The sequence below is a fragment of the Mastigoproctus giganteus genome, chromosome 11 (assembly GCF_048544385.1).
Source record: "Mastigoproctus giganteus isolate SK-2022 chromosome 11, ASM4854438v1, whole genome shotgun sequence".
In the NCBI taxonomy this organism is placed as follows: Eukaryota; Metazoa; Arthropoda; class Arachnida; order Uropygi; family Thelyphonidae; genus Mastigoproctus; species Mastigoproctus giganteus.
Window position 1 is genome coordinate 121891820 of NC_143585.1, and position 14866 is coordinate 121906685.

The 14866-nt window shown below is 36.6% G+C and overlaps 1 long non-coding RNA gene across 1 annotated transcript in view; it reads left to right on the forward strand.

The window, feature by feature from the left end:
• Nucleotides 1-14866, forward strand: part of LOC150078403 (uncharacterized) — a 52792-nt gene that overhangs the window by 37133 nt on the left and 793 nt on the right. The gene's annotated exons all lie outside the window — the stretch shown is intronic.

Sequence of the window (14866 nt, forward strand, 5' to 3'; positions counted from 1 at the left end):
TTTCCTATTGCCTCTCCAGCAATTTTCTTCACTGTTTCCTTTAGGTATTCATATATATCTTTTGCACTTTCCCTGTAGGTTTCATCTAATTCTTGGTCTAATCTTCTTCGATACAAGCCCCTAGTGCTCTTATCTTTTAGTGAGTTCACATTGAATCTTTCGGTGTCAAGTTGTTCATTCCTCTCACTCAGTCTTTCTTCCTTTCCTCTTTTTTTGGCACATCCATGGGAATGACAACGTAGCCGTCACCAAAGAGGTGATCAAAGCCACAATTTGCTCCTCTCTGGGTCCTAACATCACAGACAAAAATTGTGCCTTGTCGTTTAGTGATTACTTAATCAATTATTGATTTTAATCCTTTTGTTTCTTGGAACCATGTGAACTTATGAATATCTATATGTTGGAAGAAGGTGTTACTAATCCTCAGCTTATATCGAGAGCAAAGTTCTATCAGTCTCTCTCCATTATCATTCTTTACATTTTCTCCGTGTCTTCCCACCACTTCATTGTCCACAGCTTGTCTCACTCTGTAGTTCAAATCCCTCATTGTGACTATCTCTTTGCAACGTGGAATTGCTTCTCTTACTTTTCTCAGGTTTTTCCAGAAATCTTTAATATCTGTAGGAGAGTCATTATTAGGAATGTATACCCCAGTAATAGTAATTTCTCTTCCAGATATTTTAATTTTAAGGGGTCATGATTTGTTCATCAACAAGGTTCCATTTTTCAGTAAACTTTCTGCACTGTGCTTATTCTTGTGAATAAGCACAGCCATCCCTGCCTTAGCTCTTACATGTCGGTTGACACCAGACCAAAAGAAAATATATTCTCCCTTTCTTCTTTGTTTCAGTTAAGACTGCCACAACCAATTTATTTTCCTAGTTCCAATAAAATTTCATCTTGTTTTGTGCTAACTCCTTGTACCTTCCAGCAGCCAAAATTCCTAATCTTTTCCGTTTGCCAGTTTGATTCCTATTTGTCTCACACGTGTTTTTTTTTTTGATCTTTTAGCATTGAAAGAATGTTTTATGATAAATGGGGAGCTTGCCCATTACATCAACCCCCCCCCCCAACCTGGAGGACCAGGGTATTATTTTCGCCTGGTACCTTGCTACAAACCTTGGGGGCCCCCTACCAGTAGCAAGTTATAACCAGCATAGCTTTGTAGATCATTGAGACACGCAAGCCCCACCACCACGACAGGTAAAGATACCATTGGTGGGAGAAGGGACTAGATAAAGAAGGTAATGGATTTGCATACTTGAGAATTGTTTCCTAATTTAACATATGCCATACTTAAGGAAGGAATTTTCATAGGACCCCAAATTAGGAAACTACTGAAAGATGATGTGTTTGAAACCCAGTTAAAGGAAGTTGAATTGGCAGCTTGGCGATCATTTAAGGCGGTAGAACATGGTGGTTTTTTGGGTAATAGGAAAGAAATAAACTATGAAACGTTGGTGTCTAATTTACTTGAGTTCTACAAAAACATGGGCTGTCGAATGTCATTAAATTCATTTTCTTCATTCCCATTTCAAATTTTCCCCCGAAAATCTGGGAGATGTGAATGATGAACAAGGGGAGCAGTTTCATCAAGATATTTCCACGATGGAAAAGCAGTACCAAGGTCGATGAGATCCTGTAATGATGGGGGGGGGGGGATCACTACTGGTTCCTTGTGAGCAAGAGTAAGCAGGAATACAAGAGAAAATCCCTTAGTAGCAAACATTTTTAAGGACAATTACAGGTATGCTGATTATCTATTGAAATATAACTATTTTGCTGTGATTTATGATATTTTTTCCGAAGTTAAATGAGTTATAGAGAACATATATTTTTTTACACTTGTATTACAAACCTGAATTATACGTATATATCCCTTTATTTTAGCATTAAATGTTGATACAACTTTTGATGTAGATGTAATAGAGACTTTTTATGGTGATTTTTGAAATCAGTGCATTTATTTCCTCCAGAATCATATTTTGATTGTGGCAGTATGAAAAACATTTTTTTTTGTTGGCTAGTGGTATTATTTGTCAGATACTGAGTTACAGAAAATTATTGATTAAGAAAACCTTTGAGCCTAAAATAAAGGCAGACCCTTGAAGTTAACGGTAATTGTGATGGAGGTGGCACAAGAGTGCATTGGACCCTTAAATTTTATTATGAGAGAGTCATTAGACTGAAAAGAGATTCTTTTTGTATTGAGAAATGCTAACTATTGCCAATACATAAAAGCAAACTCAAAGAGCAAGTGGGTAACCACAGTCCAATAAATCCAGAAATGTAAATAAACCTTTATAGCTCATATCAATTAGTATCAGTATTAATAGTGGCAAATGATGGAAGAAAACAAACTTATACAGCATCAGCCAAAAAAAAAATTCAATTTCATCTATCCATCATCTCAAATAGTTTGCCTAGTTCTTCCTTGAATTTATTCATACTATCCACTTTGTAACAACGGATGGAAGCTTGTTCCATCAACCATGCATTGGCTGAAGGCAAACTTCCACACATTTATTCTGCAATTATTTTTCCTTAATTTGAATATATAACCCCTCATGTGCATAGTCTTAGAGGGGAACAGGTATCCTGTGTGTTATCAGACACTCAGTCTAAAACACTGATGGATCCAATATCTTTCTATTACAGAAGATTTAGGAGAAGTCCGGTTGGCCTGCCTCCCTAAAATCCACTCATGCACACCTTCTCGATGTTAATCCCTGTTACGTCACTTAGGTGGCAATGAAAGTGTAGAGTGATTTTCTTCAAGACGCCTGGTCATTGTGAAGAGGAAAAGACCAAACCCTCCAGCATATGACAGCATGACAAAACAAATGGCCCTCAGTCCCCAGCGGCTTTCACTCCCCCTCTTATGGCAGCGAGAGGATCAGAGTGGAAGCAGAGGGTGTTAAGAATCTCTGGGTACGACCAGGCTGCCATGCATGGAAACTGAACTTGGTCTGTTACAATGTAAGATCACTCATCGGTGAAGACAGAATATTAGAGCTGGAAAAGGAATTAGAAAATGTGAATTGGAATATCATCAGTTTGGCTGAAACAAGAAGAAGAAATGAATCACTTATAAGTTTATCAAGTGGAAATCTGCTGTACACCAATGGAAACAGTGAAAGGAGTGAAGGTGGAGTTGGGTTTCTGGTCCATAAAGATTTAAAAAACAACATTTCATTTTGGAATTCAAAACTACATCACCAAGGGTGTCAAGACTGATACTCAAGATTTCTAAGATGTACAAGCTAAAGGTTATAATGATTTATGCACCATCACCGAGCCATGATGATGAAGAGGTTGAAGAAACGTACATCGAAATTGAGTCTTCTAGATGAGCAGAAAACCCACTACACTATTATTATGGGGGACTTCAATGCTAAGGTTGCAAAAAGACAAAACAGCACAGAAAGGGGAACTATAGGAAATTTTGGAATTGGTGAAAGAAATGAAAGAGGTGAAAGACTTGTGAAATTTGCAGAATCTCAAGGATTGTCAGTAATGAACACTTTTTTTTTCAATAAATGGGTGAACAGAAAGTGGACATGGAAGAGTCCAAATGGATTAACTACTAATGAAATCGGCTTCATCCTCACTAACAGAAGATATATTGTGAAAGATGTTACCATCCTGAATAAGGTAAATGTAGGAAAGGAAAAAACTGACTCGAGTAAATAATATAAAGGTCTTTGAGATAACAGAAGAGTTGAAAAAGTAGACTGTTCAGGACCAAGATATCGACGAGGAATATTTCAACTTTCTGAAAGTGATAAAGCCCAAGAAACCTATAGGGAAAAAGAAATCCAAAGAAGAAAAAAATTAGTCAGGAAACACTTGTTATGGTGGACCAAAGGTGAAAAATGAAGAGCAAGATAAACACTGACAAGGAAAAAATTGAGTATACTGAGTTATGCAAAGCCATTAGAAAGAGACTCAGAGAGGACCTAAGAAGATTTAACACGAGAAAAGTAGAACAAGCATTAAGGGAAAACAAAGGATTTAAATCAGCAGCCATGAGCAGTAACACAGAAAGACAAATGATACTGAAACTGAAGAATAGCGATGGTGTACTTATAAACAGCAGAGAAGGCATAATTCAAATAGCAGAAGACTACTATAGATAATTATACAAGGAGCGAGTGAATGATGCCAGCAGTGGGGAAGATGGATTGCAAATTAGCAACACATATGACATACCCAATATTCTTACTGATGAGGTAGAACATGCATTGAAGAAAATGAAGAATCAGAAAGTCCTGGGGGAAGATGAAGTTACTGTAGAGTTGTTAAAATTGGGAGGAAGAGATATAACACAAAAACTGGCAAGGCTCTTCACAAAGTGCATTAGAAAAGGTTGACGCCTAAGCAGTGGAATAATGCAATCATAGTTTTGCTGCATAAGAAAGGATATAAGTCAGAAATTGGAAATTATAGACCAATTAGCTTGTTATCCCACATCTACAAGTTGTTCACAAGGGTCATTACTAACAGATTAGAAAAAATACTTGATGAGAATCAACCAAAAGAGCAAGCTGGCTTTAGGACAGGATTCTCAACTATGGATCACCTTCACGTAATATCACAGTTAATGGAGAAAGCAAATGAATATATAACACCATTATGCCTGGCATTTGTTGATTATGAAAAGGTATTTGACTCCATACAGCATAAGGCAATGTTTCGGGCACTGGAAAGACAAGGCATAGATACCCCACATATTATGATTTTGAAGAAAATATATGAGAATGCTACCTCCTTTATTAGACTAGACAAAGACAGTAGGAGATTTAAAATCCAGAAAGGAGTTCAACAAGGAGACACAATATCTCCGAAGCTGTTTACTGCTGCCCTTGAGGAAGCTTTCAGAAGATTAGACTGGTCGCAGAAAGGAGTCAATGTGAACGGAGAGTACCTAAACCATTTACGATTTGCAGATTACATTGTGGTCATAAGCCACGATCCCAAAGAATTAGAGGAAAATCTTAATCAGTTATGCACAGTTAGTAAGGATTTTGGACTAAAGATGAATATGGCTAAAACAAAAGTAATGATGAACAAGTATGCCACAGAAAGGGAAGTAATGATTGAAGAAGCAGTAATTGAAAAGGTGGAGTCATATACTTATCTGGGATAGGTTATTAGCTGTAATAATGATAAATGGCTGGAAGTCAAGAGAAGAATAAAATTTGAATGGATAGCATTCAGGAAGTATAGTCATATACTGAAGAGCAATATCCCAGTTTGTCTGAAACGTAAAATAATGAACCAATGTATACTCCCCACCATGACTTATGGAAGTGAAACTTGGGCACTCACCAAAAGAATGGAAGAGAAGCTGAGAACTACACAGCGAAAAATGCAACGAAGTATATTGGGAATCTGACTGTTAGATAAGAAGAGAAATACATGGATTAGGCAGCAAACTCCAGTAAAGGACATTCTTTTCAAAACTAAAGAACTAAAATGGTCTTGGGCAGGACACATAGCTCGAAGACATGATGACAGATGGACTAAGAAAATAATAGAATGGTACCCAAGAGGAGCTAGAAGAAAACCTGGAAGACAAAGGCGGAGATGGATCGATGAAATTCATGAGTTTGTGGGTAGTAAACAGATGGCCAGTGCTCAAAACAGAAGAAACTGGAAAGTTGCTGGAGAGGCCTTCATCCAGCAGTGGATTGAAAATGGCCAATGATGATGATGATGTGCATAGTCTGAGAAAGAGGAAGAATCCCATCAGTATTGAGCTTCCTCACAGGCACCTAGTCTCCAGATGCTACAATTTGCAGAACAGAAGCCTTTCTTTGGCTAAGATTTATTCCTTTGTTCTTCTTCCTAATCTCATTGCCATCCTCTGTACCTGTTCCAGCAGCTTTACATCATTCCTAAAATAAGGCCTCCAGAACTGTGTGAGTACTTAAGACCATTGCCTTATACAATGGGATAATCATCTCCTTATCCCTGATAGCAAAATTCCATGAGATGTCCTGACAACCTGTCTACACTGCTCAGAGAACTTCATGTGTGACTGCATAATATCTCTAGTATTTTCATTTTCCACTACCTGAGTGTAGTACCACAGTTGGTACCTTACTATGAGATTACTGCTATTCATGTGCAGTACTTTGCATTTGTCAATGTTAATCTTAAATTGCCATTTCTCAGCCATCTGCCTAACTTTTCTAGATCTTGTTGCAGCAGCATTCCTTCATTACTGTCATTAACCACCCTGCAAACTTTTGTATCATTTACAAATATAGATATTTTGCATCTACATTCACACATGAGGAATTCTTGAATGATGTGGGTATATCAGGCTAAATGTCTAAATTTGTAGATGATACAAAGGTTGTCAGGGTGGTTAATGACAGTAATGAAGGTATGCTGCTGCAACAAGATCTAGAAAAGTTAGGCAGGTGGTTGAGAAATGGCAGTTGAAGATTAACATTGACAAATGCAAAGTACTACATATGGGTAGCAGTAATTCCAGAGTAAAGTACCAACTGTGGTACTACACTCAGGGTAGTGAAAAATTATAAGACTGGAGGTAATTATGCAGTCAACATAAAGTGGACCAATGCGATTTAATCCCTTCTTTCTACTGTTCATATAAGTAAACAAGTCTTTGCTACTTTTCTTGGCATTCTTTGCCAGAGACTTCTCATAATCTGCCTTAGCTTGCCTAACTCCATTTGTGACTTGATTACGGAATAATTTATATGAACCATAGACTTCTCTATCACCTGATAATTTATATGCATCCCATGCATTTTTCTTCTCTGCAACATGTCTCAATAGCTTGTCTGACAGATGAATTTGCTGTTGGTAACATCATCAGTTGGTCTCACTGCACGGAATTTAAAAACTGTCTGGGATCACAGTAGTCACACTTATTGTTGTTTGTTTGTTTGTTATTTGGTTTTTAGGAGCATTAGCAACTAAGGCCATATTGCTCTGGGGATATGCGGTGGCCATTCCCTGACCTTTCCGCATCCTCCATATTTGGGGGGAACAGGCTCGAACCCCAGTCTAATCAAGCAGCGTGTGCTATGCACTGCTCCTGCCCACAGAGGCACCAGTCACCCTTATGAAAGCAAACTCCTTTCCCTTTACTCTTGATGGTAGTTACATCTTAAAGTAAATCCCACATTAATACAGTGTAATCACTGCCACCTAATGGTGCTTTTATCTACAGATTCTTAATGCATGAAGAATCATTGCTGATGATCAGAACATTAGTATTGTTCTCATGTTGTGTGTCTAATGTGTTGCTGTAGAAAACAGTCATCCAATAAAACACTTGGTTGCACTGCCTTAGATCCTATGTGTGCTTCTTATCAAAGAGCATAACTTTCCTCTCCCCCCCCATTGTCTTTTCTGTACACATTGCACTCCATATTCAAATTCTGTGTCCCCCTGTGTGGCACAATGTTTCTGATATTAGTATAATGTCTGCATTTGAAGTAATGGCTTCTCAACCTTTTAGGTGGCAGTATTCACAACAATGCTGTGTAAAAACCTTAATTACAATATGGTGGTAGTGTATTATAATTAAAAGGGCCCCATGAGCTTTGCCATTTTCTAAAAGTTTTTGTTATTCATAGTGCAGACAGCTTTCTTTTATCTTGATAGTAAAAAGATTGTAATCAGCTATTATTGTTTTTCATTTTTTTTATGGTTAAAGCATTTTAAACTTATTTAAGCATTTATGGACAATACCATTTGGAATTTCTCTTGATATAGATTTAATTTCCACTTTATTGCCATGCATCAGTCCACTTCTGTTATCAATAAAAGACAGCATCACTTTATTCATAATATAATGCCATTCTCCTTCCTGTGACACTGCACCTACAAAAGGACTTATTTTCAGAATTCAGCGTGCTCAACCCATTCAAGGCCTTATACACCTCGATCAGATCATCGTGCAGGTGCCTAGTCTCCAGCCACTGCAATTTTCAGAACTTAAGCCTCTCTTGGTAAGAGGATCCCTTCATTCCCCTCACCAATCTTGTTGCCCTTCTCTGTACATGCTCAAGTAAATCTACATCCTTCCTAAAATGAGGCCCCCAGACCTGTATGCAGTACTCAAGGCGTGGCCTGACCATTGCCTTATAATACAGAGGGATAATCACCTCCTTTTCCCTGCTAGCAAAATTCCTATATATCATTGACAAAACCCCATGACCTGCCCTTGCAGCCTGTCTGCATTGCTCAGAAAATTTCATATATGACTGCACAATTACTCCCAGGTCTTTTTCATTTTCTACCACCTTAAGTGTAGTACCACACAGTTGGTACGTTTCTCTGGGGTTACTTCTACCCATATGCAGTACTTTGCATTTGTCAAGGTTAAACTTCAGTTGCCACTTCTTAGCCCATCTGCCCAAATTATCTAGATCCTGTTGCAGTAGCACACTGTCGTTACTGTCATTAACAACCCTGCCAACCTTTGTATCATCTGCAAACTTCGACATTAAGTCTGATACACCTTCATCAATATCATTGATAAATATACAAAACAACAGTGGACCCAACACTGAACCCTGTGGGACTCCAATAATATTAGTCCACGAAGAGCAGCACCCATTGATTAACACCCTCTGTCTTCTCCCACTTAACCATCCTTTTATCCATTGTAGAAACTTACCCTTAATACCATTCTGCTCCAATTTGTACAATAGTCTTCCATGCGCAACAGTGTCAAAAGCTTTCCTGAAATCCAAATATGTGATATCAAAATTATTTTTTGCATCCAGTTGCTTTGTAACCACATCATAATATCCTATCAAATTTGTCAGACAAGACTTTCCCTTAACAAACCCATGCTGTGTCTGAATTATTGCTGCAGTTTTGTCTAGATGATCCTGCAATGCATCTTTAACCAGTAACTCCATTATTTTACCTGGAACAGAAGTTAAACTAACCTGTCTGTAATTACTCGTGTCACCCTTCGATCTCCCTTTGTGAATTGGGGATACATTTGCACATCTCCCGTCCGTGGGAACCTCTCCTTAGTCCAAGGATCCTCTCATAATTATGGCTAAGGGTTTGCTTAGTTGCTTTGCCGCCTCCGTTAATATAACTGGATAGATCCCATCCGCCCCAGGTGCTTTTCTTATGTTTAACTTCAGCAATTTCTCCTCCACTTTGCTCTCAATTATTACAAAATCATTAAGTATCCTGCTACAATTTGATAACCTTCTGCCATTTTCAAACCTTAATAATTCCTCATGTGTGAATGTAGATGCAAAATACTCATTCAGTTTGTTTGCTATCTGAGCAGGATCATCAACAGTCGAACCGTCGATGTCAAGTGGACCGATCAGATTCATCCACTTCCTTTTAGAGTTTATATAAGTAAAGAAATCCTTGCTGTTTTTCTTAGCATCTTTTGACAAGGATTTCTCGTAATCTGCCTTCGCCTGCCTAACTTCCTTTGTGACTTGATTACAGACTAGCTTATATCTGCCATAGGCTTCTGAGTCGCTTGATAATTTATATGCATTTTTTTTCCCTGTTACAAGTTTCATTGGATAACCATTTAGGCCTAAACGTTGAAAAATATTTCTTAATAGGTATGAAACTTTTAGTAGCATCCACGATTAATTCCTTGAATGCTTCCCACTTAGAATTTACTGTTGGTAACATCGTCAGTTGATCCCACTGTACAGAATTTAAAAACGTTCTGAGACCACTGTACTCACCTTTACGGAAGCAAAATCCCTTTCCTTTACCCCTGATGATAATTAAATCTTTAAGTAAATCTCACATCAGTATACTGTGATCACTGCCACCTAGTGGTTCCTTTATCTGCAAATTCTTAATGCACGAATGATCACTGCTGATAACCAGATCAAGAGTATTACTCTCTCTGGTTGCCTCTCGAATATGCTGCTGCAGACATACCCTGGTCCTGTTCCACCTATCCTTTTTACAAAGCATGTTACCCGTTTCCCTGACAATAGTCACCAACAACTACTAGTTCCTGTGGGACCAGTGCATTCTGCCGTGGGGGTTGCCACTGTAAATTTTAATATTATGTTTTAATTATAGTTTATAAAAGCTAATTGCAATTTATGTGTCTCTAGAATAAATTATTTTCCGGTAGTCTAGCTTTTACGTAAAACTACAGACCTGTGGATAGCAATCTTAAATCTAAAGCAATCTAATCTTAAAATACTAATTCTGTTTGGCTCTATTGAAACTATATTCAGGATCATCCTGTCCTCTTATGTGCATTTTGTGTCCAGCTGGATTTAAATTGCTGACAAAGGTAAAGAAAGCCAACATGAGAACCAGGAGAAACTTTGGGAAACTTTTAGTGGTCAAATGGGTTTCCTGGTACCGCAGCTTCTTCCTGCATTCTCGGTAAACAGGTGGTGAGTGTTATCAGTAATGACAGTAGAAGCCAATAACCATGTATTGATTAGTTTTTTCTCATTATTAAAAACAGATTATTGGAGTTCACGAGTGTAATGCCTTCGCGATTGAAATTTACTTACGGGTACTCCCTCCAGACTGCCTCAGGCTTAGGGTGTTTATCCCCCCTTCCCCCCTATTTTAACCCAATAGGAAAATGACTTCTACTGCAACTACTGGATAACATGCACTGTCTAGAAGTTGTTTTCGTATCGGTTATAACAGCAGGAAGGGGGGGGGGATAAACAACCTAAGACTGAGGCAGTCTGGACGGTGTACCCATAAGTAAATTTCAGCCCACTCATGAACTCCGATATCTGCTTTTAATAAGAAGAAAAAACTAACCAATACGTCGTTACCAACTTCTACTGCCACTACCAATAATATGCACCATCTGTTTACCAAGAATGCTGGAAGAAGCTGTTGGTACCGGGAAACACTTTTGACTAGGAAAAGTTTCCCATAGTTCTCGTGTTGGCTTTCTTTACCTTAGCCAAATTGCTGAGTTAATGATGGTCTTAATGTTTACAGCAAAGCATCTTTGCCTTCACAATAAGTTTCCTTGGTATTGCAATATTTTTAATAATTTATTTCAAAGTAGAGAAGCTGCCAGATTAATAATAAGAAAACTAATCAATACATTGTTATTGACTTTTACTGCCACTGCTGATAACATGCACCATCTGTTTACTGATACTGTTTACTTTTGACAGTGTAATTTCATCATCCAAAAGGGCCATTTAGTTATCTCATCTCTTTTTAATAAATGGCTTTGTGGCAATAAATCATATCACCAAAAGAAATCTGATAATTTCTCTACTTTGAAAGAAATGTTTGAAGGTAGTGCAATACCAGAGAAATTTATTGTGAAGGCAAAGTTTGTTCAACTGTCAGCATTAAGACCATTACATTAACTAAGCAGTTTAAATTCTGCTTTCAGCAAAAACCAGAAGACAGGATAACTCTATATACAGTAATACCCCGACTTACGCTACCCCGACTTACGCGAACTCGGAGTTACGCGGTTCTTGATTTTTTCGTTTGGCAACGCTGCCGCCCACTATCTTCAAGGTCGTTTTTCATATGTTATACGGTGCGACGACGGAGAATGAGAGCGAAAGATGAACAAAATTCAACTTGCTGCTTTTATGTTTTTTATATCAGTGAAGGGGAAACACATTTCACCATAATAACGTAAAAACCAACACAATTCCAGCTATGGGTATAATCGCAAATGCAATTAGATCGAGTTTACTACCAGTTTATAACAGATTTCACTAGCAGAAACGCAACTGGATTTTTATTGTTTTATGGTAGTAACCCCTAGAAATGTGAGGTGTTAATAGTGTATCTCTGCTTTTATGGTGTTGTTTATTCAGTTGCTACATGTGCGCAGCTTTGTTTATGCATATCAAGCGTGCCTCCTCGTTTTGTAATTGTGCTTTATTCCCTAAAAATGAGTAAAATACTTAATTAAAAGGTGTGAAAAGGAAGCGTCCTGGTGAAGACACTGCAGATTCAGAGAGAAAAAGAAAAGCAATTATCGATAAACAGAGGCGGACTGGATCAAAAATTCTTACCCGGGAAAATTTATAGTGGCCTCATACTATGGTTTATGGCCAAAATCACACCGGCGCACCGGGGTTTCCCCAGTAAGGCTTATGGCCAGTCCGCCTCTGTCGATAGAGAAAAAAATATGAAATTGTGAAACGCTTTGAGCGAAATGAAAGACCATGTGATATTGCACGTGCTACAGGCGTAAATGAGGCAACGGCGAAAAGCATATGACAATTGCAAACTTGAATTGAAAAGTTATTGAATTGCAAACTTAGCTCAATTGAAAAGGGCTTAAAAATTTTAGAAAACATAGACTCCAACGAAGAACGCGTTATAGCTACAAAGCAAGGAATAAAAAAATTATTAGCTTGCTACGAAGAAATTCTGCGTGAAAAAAAGAAGGCGCTATGTCGTCAGACGAATTTGTTAGATTTTATGAAGCCATCGACATCGAAATAACTTTTTTACGTAAGTCATTTGTTTTTTAATACATATTTTGTATTAATATGTATAAAGAACTGCAATTTTATTAATATTTTTCTTCTAAACTAGTGTTTTTGTTAGTCCTTGGTCCCAATTAAGCAAAATTTATATGTATTTATATGCAAAGTTGTACCCCGACTTACGCGAATTCGACTTACGCGATTTTCGTCGGACCCACCTATCGCGTAACTTCGGGGTATTACTGTAATTTAATTAATTAAATATTCCTGATTGCAGTTTAATTGTCATTTAATTTGGATGCCCTTAAAAATAACGTTATTGATAACACACATTTAACATCAAGGTAAATATTAATTAACACTGGAGAAAGATTATTTGAACAATAACCAGGGAAAGGCATTTCCTTTTCTTTATATTAATACTTGTAATAATTAGTTAGACAAAATAATTTTACTTTAGACAAGATGAAAACTTTAAGGAGGAACTTAATGTCCTATTTCTTCCTTGCAGTTGAATGCCACCTAAGCATACACTATTTCAGTCTTAAGTTTACCTGAGGTGTATTGTAGTGTGGAAATAAATTATGTACTTTAAGTTAATTTCAGTTTATATCATCATTTACTGATTGGACTCCACAGGATAATTACCTGTGTAGAACAAACATGAAGACCACTGTCCATTCCAGTACAAAAGATTTTCATGATCTTAAAAAGGAGCAAATAAAATCTTTATGCCAATGGATTTATACAATAGTTTGCACAGTTTTCAATTAAGGTTTCAAATGCATATAAATAATAATGGCAACATATGGGAAAATAAATTCCTGGCCATATTTAAGATATTTTTTCAAAAATTTCTGGAAATTATCCTGCACACAAATTGTGTTATACCTGTGTTGTGTACATGTGATTTCTTTGTGAGAGGAAAGGTTAAATAACTGTGGGATTACAGGACATAGTGTAATACAGGTGTGGGCTTGTACAGTGTTTCTTAACCTTTGGGCCATGAAGGCATTTAGGAAGGCTAAGGATGAAAAGTGTTTGTCTAATATCTAATATAAACATGAAGATTGTAGATAATTATTTCCTTTTAGCCTTGAAAATAGTCTTTCAGTCTTGTTTTGTAATATAGTTATGTGCCAGATCAAAGTGCATCTGCAGATAACAGCTGTGAACTTTTGCTTACATTCAAGTTAGGTGAATCATTCAACATCTGCATGAGTCTACTACTGCAGATACAAAAATTTTGCTTTTAATTTAATGAATTACTGCTTCAAAATAACTTCATCCTGTTATTACAAGTACCAGTGATCAGAAAATGATGTTATAACTATAGTTATCAGTTTAATGAGAAACTGAATATAACATATTGAGTTGCATTAAAGATAGCAAACATTATTCACAGGAAAGGCATTAGGTTTTTAGGTAAAATGGTGAGTTTAAAAATTATTGAATTTTTAAAACTATACTTTGCATCAACTTTTTATAAGGTGTTTTAATTACTTATTTTATAATATTAATTTAAAATTTTTTTTTTTTTTTTTTTTTTTTTTGTTCTTGAAACTGTCATTGTGAATCTTTAAATAAAATTTTGTAACATTGTAATTTTATGGTTTTCACTCCATATAAATTAATAATTCTTGACATTGCACAGATGGTATAATATTTATGTGTATATATTCAGGCTAATTCTAATTCAGTGACTTTTATTCTTTAGTTAGTGTAAATTATTAATTTTACTGTGAAGGCTGTTCACACTTAAATATTAGCAAGAAAAAAATTAAATATTGCTGCATTTCTTTCAATCCCCTCCCTACACTCTTAAGATTTTATGTATCATAGTAAAGTATTAAGTTGGAATTGCAGCGATATTGTTTTATTTATTTATTTTCAATGGTGAAGCTCAAATATGAAAATATGAAATTTTCAAGAAATACATAAGAAAAGGTCACTTTGGGCACAAGAACTGCATGACAAGTTCTTGTGACTAAAGTGATCTTTTGTGACTGATATTGCAAAGAGAACTGTCACTGAAGAAGTGAAAAGAAAATACCACAAAACATTTGACCCCATTATGCACATTTTTCCAATTCAAAAATAAACAAAATAATGCCAATGTAGGTGTTGAGTGCTTTATTATCTTCAGATAGCTCATTCCATTTGATACTTGAGGTCAAATAACACAGTACTGATAATGGGAAGGATCATGCCTCTACATGTATTGGTTTGTTATTTCAGTACAGTGCACTACTCATTTCATTGTTTTACCCCTGCTTCCTCAAGAAATTCTTTCTTACTTATAAAGGGGGAGGAAGGATGCTTAAGTGGAAAAAATATATCAAGAATAAGAAATTTTTTTTTGTTTTTTATTATCATTTGTCTGTGTTCGTGTTGCCACACCATATTTTTATTCAGTGCTGCATTAATTA